At 46.7% G+C, this 17436-nt stretch overlaps 2 long non-coding RNA genes across 3 annotated transcripts in view; both read right to left on the bottom strand.

Annotated features, from left to right (window-relative positions):
• LOC121559147 overlaps positions 1 to 17436 on the bottom strand; it is a 34834-nt gene that overhangs the window by 10650 nt on the left and 6748 nt on the right. The gene's annotated exons all lie outside the window — the stretch shown is intronic.
• LOC123482869 overlaps positions 1173 to 17436 on the bottom strand; it is a 17788-nt gene continuing 1524 nt past the window's right edge. Inside the window, exons 2-3 of one of the 2 annotated variants that reach the window (XR_006657957.1) lie at positions 1483 to 1652; positions 1173 to 1373 (exon numbers count right to left, since the gene is read on the bottom strand). This is a non-coding gene — a long non-coding RNA (uncharacterized LOC123482869). The remainder of the gene's footprint in view (positions 1374 to 1482; positions 1653 to 17436) is intronic. The other variant, XR_006657958.1, reaches the window with a different exon arrangement.

The following is a 17436-nucleotide window of genomic DNA, read 5'->3' as shown; positions in this document are numbered from 1 at the left end:
TCCAATGAGGTCATTTCTGGACAATATTTCTGCAAGTAAAATTACGGTTCTACTTTAGAATGAGGAACTGATATAGAAATTAAAATATATATATACAGGTTAAAAGTAATGACTAAATGTTCCACCCTTAAATAGAGTTGTGAAATGTTCTTGTTTTAAGTATGATTAGTACTTTCTTGGTAGTGACTAATTATTACAATCCGAAACTGTGTGAGATGTGTTAGAATCTACTACCTGGTCATGTGTGAGCGTAGGGCAAGTTGAGATTACATTGTGTTGCTGTCTGTGAGTGGGAAGAAGAAGAGAAACCGTTAGGCTTGGAAGAGATGAAATATGTTGCAGGATATTGTGAGAACAGCGATAACTGAGGAATGCAGCCTGCCCGAGCAGGGAGTAGACTATGATAAGAACATGTGTGTATGTGTATGTGTGTGAGTGTGTGTGTGTGTGTGTATATATATATATGTATGTGTGTGTGACCTGATGGTCAGGAGAGCAGAGGAAAACATGAGCTAAACCCATGTACAGTGGAAACATACAGCCCGCCTAGAACGGGGTGGGATTTTAGTATGACGTGTGTGTATAAAAGATGGACTCTGAAATTGTGATAACAGAATTCTCAATGAATAAAGATCTCTGACTATGCAGACTGGGAGCTCTGTCCGTTTCTGATCCAAAAGCCTTACGACCTTTTGGGAGACGCACAGAGACACTGAAATAGTTCGTTAATAAATTATCTTAACAGGAACACACAGCCAATAGGGATGATTGACTGTTACCCATGCTAAATAGTCACATCTGTGCCACATACTGAGGAGTTTATCCAACCCAACCCTCCTGGTCCAGTCTTGACCACTAATTATACCAGACAGGACGCATCTTCTCCCAGATATCATCACAGAAAAGTTCATCATTTACTTAAATAATGTTTACCCAGTGGCATTTGATAGATCATGAGAGAAGGAAATATAAAATTAGCATTTCTAAGCTTCTCATTAATTATGGAAAAACTCACCCCAGCACTTTCTGAGGCAGGTCTTGGAGGCAGGAAGGACATCACCCTCTTCTGGTCTTGGAGGCAGGAAGGACATCACCCTCTTCAGGCCTTGGAGGCAGGAAGGACATCACCCTCTTCTGGTCTTGGAGGCAGGAAGGACATCACCCTCTTCTGGTCTTGGAGGCAGGAAGGACATCACCCTCTTCTGGTCTTGGAGGCAGGAAGGACATCACCCTCTTCTGGTCTTCACCCCACCAGGGCAAGGACAGTGATGAACTGTGAGCTCTGTAGGCGGCTCCTGGTAAACAGCGTCCGGTCAATCCACTGCTGCTGCTTCTTGTGGAGAGTTTGACCGCCAGCTCTCTGGACTCACCAGCTCCATTTGAGAGAGAGAGAGAGAGTTAAAATACTAATAGTTGACCAAACATTAGCAAATATTCAATTACCATTTCTAAGCTTCTCATTTATTATTTAAAAAAACTCACCTCAGCACTTTGAGGCATGCCTTGGAGGCAGGAAGGACGTCACCCTCTTCTGGTCTTGGAGGCAGGAAGGACATCACCCTCTTCTGGTCTTGGAGGCAGGAAGGACATCATCCTCTTCTGCTGGTCTTCACCCCACCAGGGACAGAAGCCTGGGGTGGATACAAGGAGGCCTGGGGTAGATCACCAGGGACAGGGGCCGAACGTGAGGCAGGAGAGAGCGCTGGAGGTACCGGTACGTCCAAAGGTTCATACAGAATACATACAGTTGAAGTCGGAAGTTTACATACACCTTAGCCAAATACATTTAAACTCAGTTTTTCACAGTTCCTGACATTTAATCCTAGTAAACATTCCCTGTTTTAGGTCAGTTAGGATCACCACTTTATTTTAAGAATGTGAAATGTCAGAATAATTGTAGAGAGAATTATTTTTTTCAGCTTTTATTTATTTCATCACATTCCCAGTGGGTCAGAACTTTACATACACTCAATTAGTATTTGGTAGCATTGCCTTTAAATTGTTTAACTTGGGTCAAACATCTCGGGTAGCCTTCCACAAGCTTCCCACAATAAGTTGGGTGAATTTTGGCCCATTCCTCCAGACAGAGCTGGTGTAACTGAGTCAGGTTTGTAGGCCTCCTTGCTCGCACACGCTTTTTCAGTTCTGCCCACAAATGTTCTATAGGATTGAGGTCAGGGCTTTGTGATGGCCACTCCAATACCTGGACTTTGTTGTCCTTAAGCCATTTTGCCACAACTTTGGAAGTATGCTTGGGGTCATTGTCCATTTGGAAGACCCATTTGCGACCAAGCTTTAACTTCCTCTCTCTCCCCCCTTCTCTATCCTCCGTCTCTCTCCCCCCTTCTCTATCCTCCATCTCTTTTCCTCCTTCTCTATCCTCCGTCTCTCTCCCCCCTTCTCTATCCTCTGTCTCTCTTCCTCCGACTCTCCCCCCCCTTCTCTATCCTCCGTCTCTCTCCCCCCTTCTCTAACCTCCGTCTCTCTCCCCCCTTCTCTAACCTCCGTCTCTCTCCCCCCTTCTCTAACCTCCGTCTTTCTCCCCCTTCTCTAACCTCCGTCTCTCTCCCCCCTTCTCTAACCTCCGTCTCTCTCCCCCTTCTCTATCCTCCGTCTCTCTCCCCCCTTCTCTATCCTCCGTCTCTCTCCCCTCCGTCTCTCTTCCTCCTTCTCTATCCTCCGTCTCTCTCCCCCCTTCTCTATCCTCCTTCTCTTTTCCTCCTTCTCCTCTATCCTCCGTCTCTCCCCCCTTCTCTATCCTCCATCACTCTTACTTCTTCTCTATCCTCCGTCTCTCTCCCCCCTTCTCTATCCTCCGTCTCTCTCCCCCCTTCTCTATCCTCCTTCTCTCTCCCCCCTTCTCTATCCTCCGTCTCTCTCCCCCTTCTCTATCCTCCGTCTCTCTCCACCCTTCTCTATCCTCCGTCTCTCTCCCCCTTCTCTATCCCCCGTCTCTCTCCTCCGTCTCTCCCCCCTTCTCTATCCTCCGTCTCTCTCCCCCTTCTCTATCCCCTGTCTCTCTCCCCCCTTCTCTATCCCCTGTCTCTCTCCCCCCTTCTCTATCCCCTGTCTCTCTCCCCCCTTCTCTATCCTCCATCTCTCATCCTCCATCTCTCCCCTTCTCTATTCTCCGTCTCTCTCCCCCCTTCTCTATCCTCCATCTCCCCCCTTCTCTATCCTCCGTCTCTCTCCCCCCCTTCTCTATCCTCAGTCTCTCTTCCTCCTTCTCTATCCTCAGTCTGTCTCCCCCCTTCTCTCTCCCCATCTCTCTTCCTTCTTCTCTATCCTCCGTCTCTCTCCCCCCTTCTCTATCCTCCATCTCTCTTCCTTCTTCTCTATCCACCGTCTCTCTCCCCCTTCTCTATCCTCAGTCTCTCTCCCCCCTTCTCTATCCTCAGTCTCTATTCCCCCTTCTCTATCCTCCGTCTCTCTTCCTCCGTCTCTCTCCCCCCTTCTCTATCCTCCGTCTCTCTCCCCCCTTCTCTATCCTCTGTCTCTCTCACCCCTTCTCTATCCTCCGTCTCTCTTCCTACTTCTCTATCCTCCATCTCTCTCTCACCCCTTCTCTATCCTCCGTCTCTCTTCCTCCATCTCTCGCTCTCTCCTTCTCTATCCTCCGTCTCTCTTCCTTCTTCTCTATCCTCCGTCTCTCTCCCCCCTTCTCTATCCTCCTTCTCTCTCCCCCCTTCTCTATCCTCCGTCTCTCTCCCCCCTTCTCTATCCTCCGTCTCTCTCCCCCCTTCTCTATCCTCCGTCTCTCTCCCCCCTTCTCTATCCCCCGTCTCTCTCCCCCCTTCTCTCATCCTCCATCTCTCCCCTTCTCTATTCTCCGTCTCTCTCTCCCCTTCTCTATCCCCAGTCTCTCTCCCCCCTTCTCTATCCTCCATCTCTCCCCTTCTCTATTCTCCGTCTCTCCCCCTTCTCTATCCTCCGTCTCTCTCCCCCTTCTCTATCCCTCAGTCTCTCTTCCTCCTTCTCTATCCTCAGTCTGTCTCCCCCCTTCTCTATCCTCCATCTCTCTTCCTTCTTCTCTATCCACCGTCTCTCTCCCCCTTCTCTATCCTCAGTCTCTATTCCTCCTTCTCTATCCTTTGTCTCTATTCCTCCTTCTCTATCCTTTGTCTCTATTCCTCCTTCTCTATCCTCAGTCTCTCTTCCTCCGTCTCTCCCCCCTCCTTCTCTATCCTTTGTCTTTATTCCTCCTTCTCTATCCTGTCTCTATTCCTCCTTCTCTATCCTCAGTCTCTCTTCCTCCGTCTCTCTCCCCCCTTCTCTATCCTCTGTCTCTCTCACCCCTTCTCTATCCTCCGTCTCTCTTCCTCCATCTCTCTCCCCCCCCTCTCTATCCTCTGTCTCTCCCCCCCCCCTTCTCTATCCTCTGTCTCTCTCCCCCCCCCTTCTCTATCCTCTGTCTCCCCCCTTCTCTATCCTCCGTCTCTCCCCCCTTCTCTATCCTTTGTCTTTATTCCTCCTTCTCTATCCTTTGTCTCTATTCCTCCTTCTCTATCCTCCGTCTCTCTTCCTCCGTCTCTCTCCCCCCTTCTCTATCCTCCGTCTCTCTCACCACTTCTCTATCCTCCGTCTCTCTACCTCCTCTATCCTCCATCTCTCTCTCACCCCTTCTCTATCCTCCGTCTCTCTTCCTCCATCTCTCACTCTCTCCTTCTCTATCCTCCATCTCTCGCTCTCTCCTTCTCTATCCTCAGTCTCTCTCCCCCCTTCTCTATCCTCTGTCTCTCCCCCCTCTCTATCTTCTGTCTCTCTCCCCCCTTCTCTATCCTCTGTCTCTCTCCCCCCTTCTCTATCCTCTGTCTCTCCCCCCTTCTCTATCCTCTGTCTCTCCCCCCCTTCTCTATCCTCTGTCTCTCCCCCCTTCTCTATCCCTATCCTCTGTCTCCCCCCTTCTCTATCCCTATCCTCTGTCTCCCCCCTTCTCTATCCTCTGTCTCTCCCCCCTTCTCTATCCTCTGTCTCTCCCCCCTTCTCTATCCTCTGTCTCTTCCCCCTTCTCTATCCTCTGTCTCTCCCCCTTCTCTATCCTCTGTCTCTCCCCCTTCTCTATCCTCTGTCTCTCCCCCCTTCTCTATCCTCTGTCTCCCCCCCTTCTCTATCCTCCGTCTCCCCCCCCTTCTCTATCCTCCTCTATCCTCCGTCTCTCTCCCTCCTTCTCCCACTCCTCTCTCCCCCCTTATTATTTGAAGGTAGAAATGTTACATGTATGATTTGCATCTAGAAATGTTATATGTATGATTTGCATCTAGAAATGTTACATGTATAACCTTTAAATGCTTCCAGTGATTTAGTCTGAACTATTTTCACACGTGACTTTGTTTGGCGGCAACTTTACTGGGCCTTTAAATGGTAGTGACTCATTAATTGTAATGGGACAGTACAGCAAAATAATGTATTCAGATTTGTTTCCTTAACTCGTATCTTTTGCGAGGGTGGAGACTTCGCTAACCGGAACTCCCAGTTTCTAACAAGTACGGACCAGAACCTAATTATGCAAGATTTTAGTTCTGGGTTAACAAGATTAGACTGCTCTAAAAAGTGACTGCATCCACACTTTGGTTTTGGTAGAAAAACATTCCTTTACTCAGCATAGCGTGTCAGAAGTTACGCATCACACTATTACAACAGTGGGACTGTTTTGGAATTACGGTTGCTGAGTTCACATTCATTAATATCCCACAAGGCTTAGCGCCTCTGACTCAGCAACTCAAAGAAGTAACACTTGCATTTCCCTTGACCAGCATGTCAAAATATTTAGTATGATGTCTCATAAAGGCCTCACATTAATTACAGATATGTATACATTTGAATGAAATGGAGGAAGATGTGTACAACTTTATGAAATGGAGGAAGATGTGTACAACTTTATGAAATGGAGGAAGATGTTTACATTTACATTTTAGTCATTTAGCAGACGCTCTTATCCAGAGAGTGCATACATTATTTTTTATTATTTATTTTTTCATACTGGCCCCCCGTGGGAATCGAACCCACAACCCTGGCGTTGCAAACACCATGCTCTACCAACTGAGCTACATCCCTGCCGGCCATTCCCCTACCCTGGACGACGATGGGCCAATTGTGCACCGCCCCATGGGTCTCCCGGTCGCTGCCGGCTACGACAGAGCCTGGATTCGAACCAGGATATCTAGTGGCACAGCTAGCACTGCCTTAGACCACTGCGCCACTCGGGGAGTATACTGTATACAGTTTACAACTGAATTAAATGGAGAAAGCAATCAAATGTCAATCAACTTTCCACCTATGATTTTACCTCTAACACACTTACTGGAAAAAAAAGATGGCATATAATGGATGTTTAATTTACTGGTGTTGTTTATGTTGGTGTATTCTGTGGTCTGACCACTGCTGAGTTTATTTCCAGTAATAGAAGTAATTCACAGTAAGAGTTGACAAGGCTGTGTATGTATTGTTAGAAAATGTGCTTCCTAACAACACTGTGGTCAGAGCAGCACTGGGCTGATTAACACCTCAGCAGCTGTAGATTCTTCAGTTGAGGAGGCCTTTTCTCAGTAAGAGTAGGGAGACTGGGGAACAAAGTAACACTTTTAGGCTTTTGATTATTATGAAAATATTATTTAAGTTAGATGAATAATATTGTTATGCAAAAAACATGCATATCTCGGCTACCATTACACACTAAGTATGTTCCTAGGATATACCAGTCGTTTATAATTCAACCAAGTGGCGGACATTAAATGTTACAATTGACCCAGTAGGCAAATGTTACACAGATCAATCATTTAAAAAAGAGAGGCGGCAAGTATATTTACTTTAGGGCCTCAAACCACTTTTGTCAATAAAACTAAAAGTAATTAATGGATTTAAACAAAACCTCTTGGGCATGTAGAGACACTAACCAAGCATTAGCACCTTGAATAAGAGCTTTAAGTGGTTTCTAATTGGAGTTATTTAGCGGTTACAACTGACCCTGTGTTACGTTGTTCCCCAGGCTACCCTACCTTCATGTATAATATTTAAAGTGACTGCTTTGTTTAAGTAAAACATTTGTAACTTCTTCAACTACCATAAACATTTTAAAGAACTGAAGCAGGTCACTCAATTTTACTTCATGTAAAATTACCTTTCTATTTGGTATTTAAAGGTGTGGACATTTATTTCATAATTATTTATATAAAGTGTTGCCATGAATGTTGGCTTGTATGACGTATGACATACAGTGGGGGAAAAAAAGTATTTAGTCAGCCACCAATTGTGCAAGTTCTCCCACTTAAAAAGATGAGAGAGGCCTGTAATTTTCATCATAGGTACACGTCAACTATGACAGACAAATTGAGAAGAAAATATCCAGAAAATCACGTTGTAGGATTTTTAATGAATTTATTTGCAAATTATGGTGGAAAATAAGTATTTGGTCACCTACAAACAAGCAAGATTTCTGGCTCTCACAGACCTGTAACTTCTTCTTTAAGAGGCTCCTCTGTCCTCCACTCGTTACCTGTATTAATGGCACCTGTTTGAACTTGTTATCAGTATAAAAGACACCTGTCCACAACCTCAAACAGTCACACTCCAAACTCCACTATGGCCAAGACCAAAGAGCTGTCAAAGGACACCAGAAACAAAATTGTAGACCTGCACCAGGCTGGGAAGACTGAATCTGCAATAGGTAAGCAGCTTGGTTTGAAGAAATCAACTGTGGGAGCAATTATTAGGAAATGGAAGACATACAAGACAACTGATAATCTCCCTCGCAAGATCTCACCCCGTGGGGTCAAAATGATCACAAGAACGGTGAGCAAAAATCCCAGAACCACACGGGGGGACCTAGTGAATGACCTGCAGAGAGCTGGGACCAAAGTAACAAAGCCTACCATCAGTAACACACTACGCCGCCAGGGACTCAAATCCTGCAGTGCCAGACGTGTCCCCCTGCTTAAGCCAGTACATGTCCAGGCCCGTCTGAAGTTTGCTAGAGTGCATTTGGATGATCCAGAAGAGGATTGGGAGAATGTCATATGGTCAGATGAAACCAAAATAGAACTTTTTTGGTAAAAACTCAACTCGTCGTGTTTGGAGGACAAAGAATGCTGAGTTGCATCCAAAGAATACCATACCTACTGTGAAGCATGGGGGTGGAAACATCATGCTTTGGGGCTGTTTTTCTGCAAAGGGACCAGGACGACTGATCCGTGTAAAGGAAAGAATGAATGGGGCCATGTATCGTGAGATTTTGAGTGAAAACCTCCTTCCATCAGCAAGGGCATTGAAGATGAAACGTGGCTGGGCCTTTCAGCATGACAATGATCCCAAACACACCGCCCGGGCAATGAAGGAGTGGCTTCGTAAGAAGCATTTCAAGGTCCTGGAGTGGCCTAGCCAGTCTCCAGATCTCAACCCCATAGAAAATCTTTGGAGGGAGTTGAAAGTCCGTGTTGCCCAACGACAGCCCCAAAACATCACTGCTCTAGAGGAGATCTGCATGGAGGAATGGGCCAAAATACCAGCAACAGTGGGTGAAAACCTTGTGAAGACTTACAGAAAAAGTTTGACCTGTGTCATTGCCAACAAAGGGTATATAACAAAGTATTGAGAAACTTTTGTTATTGACCAAATACTTATTTTCCATCATCATTTGCAAATAAATTCATAAAAAATCCTACAATGTGATTTTCTGGATTTTTTTTCCTCATTTTGTCTGTCATAGTTGACGTGTACCTATGATGAAAATTACAGGCCTCTCTCATCTTTTTAAGTGGGAGAACTTGCACAATTGGTGGCTGACTAAATACTTTTTTCCCCCACTGTACTATGAATCTGTCTTATTTCATGAAACTACAGAAATCCTTTGTTTCAGGGAAACATTATCTGCGTTAACTCATGACTGTGGGGAGGAGTGCCCCTTTCTGTCCAATGAGGTCATTTCTGGACAATATTTCTGCAAGTAAAATTACGGTTCTACTTTAGAATGGGGAACTGATATAGAAATTAAAATATATATACAGGTTAAAAGTAATGACTAAATGTTCCACCCACCTTCTCTATCCTCCATCTCTCTTCCTCCTTCTCTATCCTCCGTCTCTCTTCCTCCATCTCTCTCCCCCCTTCTATCTCCCCCCTTCTCTATTCCTCCGTCTCTATTCCTCCTCTATCCTCCGTCTCTCTCCCCCGTTCTCTATCCTCCGTCTCTCTCCCCCCTTCTATCCTCCGTCTCTCTTCCTCCTTCTCTCTCCCCCCTTCTCTATCCTCCGACTCTCTCCCCCCTTCTCTATCCTCCGACTCTCTCCCCCGTTCTCTATCCTCCATCTCTCTCCCCCCTTCTCTATCCTCCATCTCTCTTCCTCCTTCTCTATCCTCCGTCTCTCTTTCTCCTTCTCTCTCCCTCCATCTCTCTCCCCCTTCTCTATCCTCCGTCTCTATTCCTCCTCTCGCTCCCTTTCTCTATCCTCCGACTCTCTCCCCCCTTCTCTATCCTCCGACTCTCTCCCCCTTCTCTATCCTCCATCTCTCTCCCACCTTCTCTATCCTCCATCTCTCTCCCCCCTTCTCTATCCTCCGTCTCTCTCTCCCCTTCTCTATCCTCAGTCTGTCTCCCCCGTTCTCTATCCTCCATCTCTCTCCCCCCTTCTCTATCCTCCATCTCTCTTCCTCCTTCTCTATCCTCCGTCTCTCTTTCTCCTTCTCTCTCCCTCCATCTCTCTCCCCCCTTCTCTATCCTCCGTCTCTATTCCTCCTCTCGCTCCCCTTCTCTATCCTCCGACTCTCTCCCCCCTTCTCTATCCTCCGACTCTCTCCCCCCTTCTCTATCCTCCATCTCTCTCCCACCTTCTCTATCCTCCATCTCTCTCCCCCCTTCTCTATCCTCCGTCTCTCTCTCCCCTTCTCTATCCTCAGTCTGTCTCCCCCTTCTCTATCCTCCATCTCTCTTCCTCAGTCTCTCTTCCTTCTTCTCTATCCTCCATCTCTCTCCCCCCTTCTCTATCCTCCATCTCTCATCCTCCATCTCTCTCCCCCCTTCTCTATCCTCCGTCTCTCTCACCCCTTCTCTATCCTCCGACTCTCTCCCCCCTTCTCTATCCTCCATCTCTCTCCCCCCTTCTCTATCCTCCATCTCTCTTCCTTCTTCTCTATCCTCCGTCTCTCTCCCCCCTTCTCTATCCTCCGTCTCTCTCCCCCTTCTCTAGCCTCCGTCTCTCTTCCTCCATCCTCCATCTTTCTCTCTCCTTCTCTATCCTCCGTCTCTTCCTCCGTCTCTCTCCCCCCTTCTCTATCCTCCGTCTCTCTCCCCCCTTCTATTCCTCCGTCTCTCTCCCCCCTTCTCTATCCTCCGTCTCTCTCCCCCCTTCTATTCCTCCGTCTCTCTCCCCCCTTCTCTATTCCTCCGTCTCTCTCCCCCCTTCTCTATCCTCCATCTCTCTTCCTCCGTCTCTCTTCCTCCTTCTCTATCCTCCGTCTCTCTTCCTCCTTCTCTATCCTCCGTCTCTCTCTCTCCTCTATCCTCCGTCTCTCTCCCCCATACTCTATCCTCCGTCTCTCTCCCCCATACTCTATCCTCCGTCTCACTCCCCCTTCTCTATCCTCCATCTCTCTTCCTCCATCTCTCTCACCCCTTCTCTATCCTCCATCTCTTCCTCCTTCTCTATCCTCCATCTCTCGCTCTCTCCTTCTCTATCCTCCGTCTCTCTCCCCGTCTCTCTCCCCCTTCTCTATTCCTCCTTCTCTATCCTCCGTCTCTCTTCCTCCGTCTCTCTCCCCCCTTCTCTATCCTCCGTCTCTCTCACCACTTCTCTATCCTCCGTCTCTCTACCTCCTTCTCTATCCTCCATCTCTCTCTCACCCCTTCTCTATCCTCCGTCTCTCTTCCTCCATCTCTCACTCTCTCCTTCTCTATCCTCCATCTCTCGCTCTCTCCTTCTCTATCCTCAGTCTCTCTCCCCCCCTTCTCTATCCTCTGTCTCTCCCCCCTCTCTATCTTCTGTCTCTCTCCCCCCCCTTCTCTATCCTCTGTCTCTCTCCCCCCTTCTCTATCCTCTGTCTCTCTCCCCCCTTCTCTATCCTCTGTCTCTCTCCCCCCCTTCTCTATCCTCTGTCTCTCCCCCCTTCTCTATCCTCTGTCTCTCTCCCCCCTTCTCTATCCTCTGTCTCTCTCCCCCCTTCTCTATCCTCTGTCTCTCTCCCCCCTTCTCTATCCTCTGTCTCTCCCCCCTTCTCTATCCTCTGTCTCTCCCCCCTTCTCTATCCTCTGTCTCTCCCCCCTTCTCTATCCTCTGTCTCTCCCCCCCTTCTCTATCCTCTGTCTCTCCCCCCTTCTCTATCCTCTGTCTCTCCCCCCTCTCTATCCTCTGTCTCTCCCCCCTCTATCCTCTGTCTCTCTCCCCCCCTTCTCTATCCTCTGTCTCTCCCCCCTTCTCTATCCTCTGTCTCTCCCCCCTTCTCTATCCTCTGTCTCTCCCCCCTCTCTATCCTCTGTCTCTCCCCCCCCTCTATCCTCTGTCTCTCTCCCCCCTCTCTATCCTCTGTCTCTCCCCCCTCTATCCTCTGTCTCTCTCCCCCCTTCTCTATCCTCTGTCTCTCTCCCCCTTCTCTATCCTCTGTCTCCCCCCTTCTCTATCCTCCGTCTCTCCCCCCTTCTCTATCCTCTGTCTCTCTCCCCCCTTCTCTATCCTCTGTCTCCCCCTTCTCTATCCTCTATCTCCCCCCTTCTCTATCCTCTGTCGTCCCCCCCTTCTCTATCCTCTGTCTCCCCCCCTTCTCTATCCTCTGTCTCCCCCCTCCTTCTCTATCCTTTGTCTTTATTCCTCCTTCTCTATCCTTTGTCTCTCTCCCCCCTTCTCTATCCTCCGTCTCTCTCACCACTTCTCTATCCTCCGTCTCTCTACCTCCTTCTCTATCCTCCATCTCTCTCTCACCCCTTCTCTATCCTCCGTCTCTCTTCCTCCATCTCTCGCTCTCTCCTTCTCTATCCTCCATCTCTCGCTCTCTCCTTCTCTATCCTCAGTCTCTCTCTCCCCCCTTCTCTATCCTCAGTCTCTCTCCCCCCTTCTCTATCCTCAGCCTCCCCCCCTTCTCTATCCTCTGTCTCTCCCCCCTCTATCTTCTGTCTCCCCCTTCTCTATCCTCTGTCTCTCTCCCCCCCTTCTCTATCCTCTGTCTCTCTCCCCCCTTCTCTATCCCTATCCTCTGTCTCTCCCCCCTTCTCTATCCTCTGTCTCTCTCCCCCCTTCTCTATCCTCTGTCTCTCTCCCCCCTTCTCTATCCTCTGTCTCTCTCCCCCCCTTCTCTATCCTCTGTCTCTCTCCCCCCTTCTCTATCCTCTGTCTCTCTCCCCCCCTTCTCTATCCTCTGTCTCTCCCCCCTTCTCTATCCTCTGTCTCTCTCCCCCTCTCTATCCTCTGTCTCTCTCCCCCCTCTCTATCCTCTCTCTCCCCCCTTCTCTATCCTCCGTCTCTCCCCCCCCTTCTCTGTCCTCCGTCTCTCCCCCCTCTTCTCTATCCTCCGTCTCTCCCCCTCTCTATCCTCCTCTATCCTCCGTCTCTCTCCCTCCTTCTCCCACTCCTCTCTCCCCCCTTATTATTTGAAGGTAGTAATGTTACATGTATGATTTGCATCTAGAAATGTTATATGTATGATTTGCATCTAGAAATGTTACATGTATAACCTTAATGCTTCCAGTGATTTAGTCTGAACTATTTTCACACGTGACTTTGTTTGGCGGCAACTTTACTGGGCCTTTAAATGGTAGTGACTCATTAATTGTAATGGGACAGTACAGCAAAATAATGTATTCAGATTTGTTTCCTTAACTTGTATCTTTTGCGAGGGTGGAGACTTCGCTAACCGGAACTCCCAGTTTCTAACAAGTACGGACCAGAACCTAATTATGCAAGATTTTAGTTTCGGGTTAACAAGATTAGACTGCTCTAAAAAGTGACTGCATCCACACTTTGGTTTTGGTAGAAAAACATTCCTTTACTCAGCATAGCGTGTCAGAAGTTACGCATCACACTATTACAACAGTGGGACTGTTTTGGAATTACGGTTGCTGATCACATTCATTAATATCCCACAAGGCTTAGCGCCTCTGACTCAGCAACTCAAAGAAGTAACACTTGCATTTCCCTTGACCAGCAAGTCAAAATATTTAGTATGATGTCTCATAAAGGCCTCACATTAATTACAGATATGTATACATTTGAATGAAATGGAGGAAGATGTGTACAACTTTATGAAATGGAGGAAGATGTTTACATTTACATTTTAGTCATTTAGCAGACGCTCTTATCCAGAGAGTGCATACATTATTTATTTTATTTATTTTTTCATACTGGCCCCTTGGGAATCGAACCCACAACCCTGGCGTTGCAAACACCATGCTCTACCAACTGAGCTACATCCCTGCCGGCCATTCCCCTACCCTGGATGACGATGGGCCAATTGTGCACCGCCCCATGGGTCTCCCGGTCGCTGCCGGCTACGACAGAGCCTGGATTCGAACCAGGATATCTAGTGGCACAGCTAGCACTGCCTTAGACCACTGCGCCACTCGGGAGTATACTGTATACAGTTTACAACTGAATTAAATGGAGAAAGCAATCAAATGTCAATCAACTTTCCACCAATGATTTTACCTCTAACACACTTACTGGAAAAAAAAAGATGGCATATAATGGATGTTTAATTTACTGGTGTTGTTTATGTTGGTGTATTCTGTGGTCTGACCACTGCTGAGTTTATTTCCAGTAATATAAGTAGTTCACAGTTAGAGTTGACAAGGCTGTGTATGTAGTGTTAGAAAATGTGTTTCCTAACAACACTGTGGTCAGAGCAGCACTGGGCTGATTAACACCTCAGCAGCTGTAGATTCTTCAGTTGAGGAGGCCTTTCCTCAATAAGAGTAGGGGAGACTGGGGAACAAAGTAACACTTTTAGGCTTTTGATTATTATGAAAATATTATTTAAGTTAGATGAATAATATTGTTATGAAAAAAACATGCATATCTCGGCTACCATTACACACTAAGTATGTTCCTAGGATATACCAGTCGTTTATAATTCAACCAAGTGGCGGACATTAAATGTTACAATTGACCCAGTAGGCAAATGTTACACAGATCAATCATTTAAAAAAAGGAGAGACGGCAAGTATATTTACTTTAGGGCCTCAAACCACTTTTGTCAATAAAACTAAAAGTAATTAATGGATTTAAACAAAACCTCTTGGGCATGTAGAGACACTAACCAAGCATTAGCACCTTGAATAAGAGCTTTAAGTGGTTTCTAATTGGAGTTATTTAGCGGTTACAACTGACCCTGTGTTACGTTGTTCCCCAGGCTACCCTACCTTCATGTATAATATTTAAAGTGACTGCTTTGTTTAAGTAAAACATTTGTAACTTCTTCAACTACCATAAACATTTTAAAGAACTGAAGCAGGTCACTCAATTTTACTTCATGTAAAATTACCTTTCTATTTGGTATTTAAAGGTGTGGACATTTATTTGATAATTATTTATATAAAGTGTTGCCATGAATGTTGGCTTGTATGACGTATGACATACAGTGGGGGAAAAAAAGTATTTAGTCAGCCACCAATTGTGCAAGTTCTCCCACTTAAAAAGATGAGAGAGGCCTGTAATTTTCATCATAGGTACACGTCAACTATGACAGACAAATTGAGAAAAAAATATCCAGAAAATCACGTTGTAGGATTTTTAATGAATTTATTTGCAAATTATGGTGGAAAATAAGTATTTGGTCACCTACAAACAAGCAAGATTTCTGGCTCTCACAGACCTGTAACTTCTTCTTTAAGAGGCTCCTCTGTCCTCCACTCGTTACCTGTATTAATGGCACCTGTTTGAACTTGTTATCAGTATAAAAGACACCTGTCCACAACCTCAAACAGTCACACTCCAAACTCCACTATGGCCAAGACCAAAGAGCTGTCAAAGGACACCAGAAACAAAATTGTAGACCTGCACCAGGCTGGGAAGACTGAATCTGCAATAGGTAAGCAGCTTGGTTTGAAGAAATCAACTGTGGGAGCAATTATTAGGAAATGGAAGACATACAAGACAACTGATAATCTCCCTCGCAAGATCTCACCCCGTGGGGTCAAAATGATCACAAGAACGGTGAGCAAAAATCCCAGAACCACACGGGGGGACCTAGTGAATGACCTGCAGAGAGCTGGGACCAAAGTAACAAAGCCTACCATCAGTAACACACTACGCCGCCAGGGACTCAAATCCTGCAGTGCCAGACGTGTCCCCCTGCTTAAGCCAGTACATGTCCAGGCCCGTCTGAAGTTTGCTAGAGTGCATTTGGATGATCCAGAAGAGGATTGGGAGAATGTCATATGGTCAGATGAAACCAAAATAGAACTTTTTGGTAAAAACTCAACTCGTCGTGTTTGCAGGACAAAGAATGCTGAGTTGCATCCAAAGAATACCATACCTACTGTGAAGCATGGGGGTGGAAACATCATGCTTTGGGGCTGTTTTTCTGCAAAGGGACCAGGACGACTGATCCGTGTAAAGGAAAGAATGAATGGGGCCATGTATCGTGAGATTTTGAGTGAAAACCTCCTTCCATCAGCAAGGGCATTGAAGATGAAACGTGGCTGGGCCTTTCAGCATGACAATGATCCCAAACACACCGCCCGGGCAACGAAGGAGTGGCTTCGTAAGAAGCATTTCAAGGTCCTGGAGTGGCCTAGCCAGTCTCCAGATCTCAACCCCATAGAAAATCTTTGGAGGGAGTTGAAAGTCCGTGTTTCCCAACGACAGCCCCAAAACATCACTGCTCTAGAGGAGATCTGCATGGAGGAATGGGCCAAAATACCAGCAACAGTGGGTGAAAACCTTGTGAAGACTTACAGAAAACGTTTGACCTGTGTCATTGCCAACAAAGGGTATATAACAAAGTATTGAGAAACTTTTGTTATTGACCAAATACTTATTTTCCATCATCATTTGCAAATAAATTCATAAAAAATCCTACAATGTGATTTTCTGGATTTTTTTCTCATTTTGTCTGTCATAGTTGACGTGTACCTATGATGAAAATTACAGGCCTCTCTCATCTTTTTAAGTGGGAGAACTTGCACAATTGGTGGCTGACTAAATACTTTTTTCCCCCCACTGTACTATGAATCTGTCTTATTTCATGAAACTACAGAAATCCTTTGTTTCAGGGAAACATTATCTGCGTTAACTCATGACTGTGGGGAGGAGTGCCCCTTTCTGTCCAATGAGGTCATTTCTGGACAATATTTCTGCAAGTACAATTACGGTTCTACTTTAGAATGGGGAACTGATATAGAAATTAAAATATATATACAAGTTAAAAGTAATGACTAAATGTTCCACCCACCTTCTCTATCCTCCATCTCTCTTCCTCCTTCTCTATCCTCCGTCTCTCTTCCTCCATCTCTCTCCCCCCTTCTCTCTCCCCCCTTCTCTATTCCTCCGTCTCTATTCCTCCTCTCTCCCCCCTTCTCTCTCTCCCCTTCTCTATCCTCCGTCTCTCTGTCCCCTTCTCTATCCTCCGACTCTCTCCCCCCTTCTCTATCCTCCATCTCTCTCCCCCCTTCTCTATCCTCCATCTCTCTCCCCCCTTCTCTATCCTCCATCTCTCTCCCCCCTTCTCTATCCCCAGTCTCTCTTCCTCCTTCTCTATCCTCAGTCTGTCTCCCCCCTTCTCTATCCTCCGTATCTCTTCCTTCTTCTCTATCCTCCGTCTCTCTCCCCCCCTTCTCTAGCCTCCGTCTCTCTCCCCCTTCTCTAGCCTCCGTCTCTCTTCCCCCTTCTATTCCTCCGTCTCTCTCCCCCCCTTCTCTATCCTTCCTCTCTATTCCTCCTCCTCCTCCTCCTCTATCCTCCGTCTCTCCCCCCTTCTCTATCCTCCGTCTCTCTTCCCCTTCTCTATCCTCCATCTCTCTTCCCCGTCTCTCCCCCCTTCTCTATCCTCCATCTCTCTTCCCCTTCTCTATCCTCCATCTCTCTTCCTCCGTCTCTCTTCCTCCTTCTCTATCCTCCGTCTCTCTCTCTCTCCTCTATCCTCCGTCTCTCTTCCCCTTCTCTATCCTCCGTCTCTCTCCCCCTTCTCTATCCCCCATACTCTATCCTCTGTCTCTCTCCCCCCTTCTCTATCCTCCGTCTCTCTCACCCCTTCTCTATCCTCCGTCTCTCTCACCCCTTCTCTATCCTCCGTCTCTCTCACCCCTTCTCTATCCTCCATCTCTCTTCCTCAGTCTCTCTTGGATGTTTAATTTACTGGTGTTGTTTATGTTGGTGTATTCTGTGGTCTGAACACTGCTGAGTTTATTTCCAGTAATAGAAGTAGTTCACAGTAAGAGTTGACAAGGCTGTGTATGTAGTGTTAGAAAATGTGCTTCCTAACAACACTGTGGTCAGAGCAGCACTGGGCTGATTAACACCT

Source organism: Coregonus clupeaformis, chromosome 39, assembly GCF_020615455.1.
Source record: "Coregonus clupeaformis isolate EN_2021a chromosome 39, ASM2061545v1, whole genome shotgun sequence".
Taxonomy (NCBI): Eukaryota; Metazoa; Chordata; class Actinopteri; order Salmoniformes; family Salmonidae; genus Coregonus; species Coregonus clupeaformis.
Note: the sequence above shows the minus strand (reverse complement) of the source record. Positions and strands in the feature narration are given on the sequence as shown.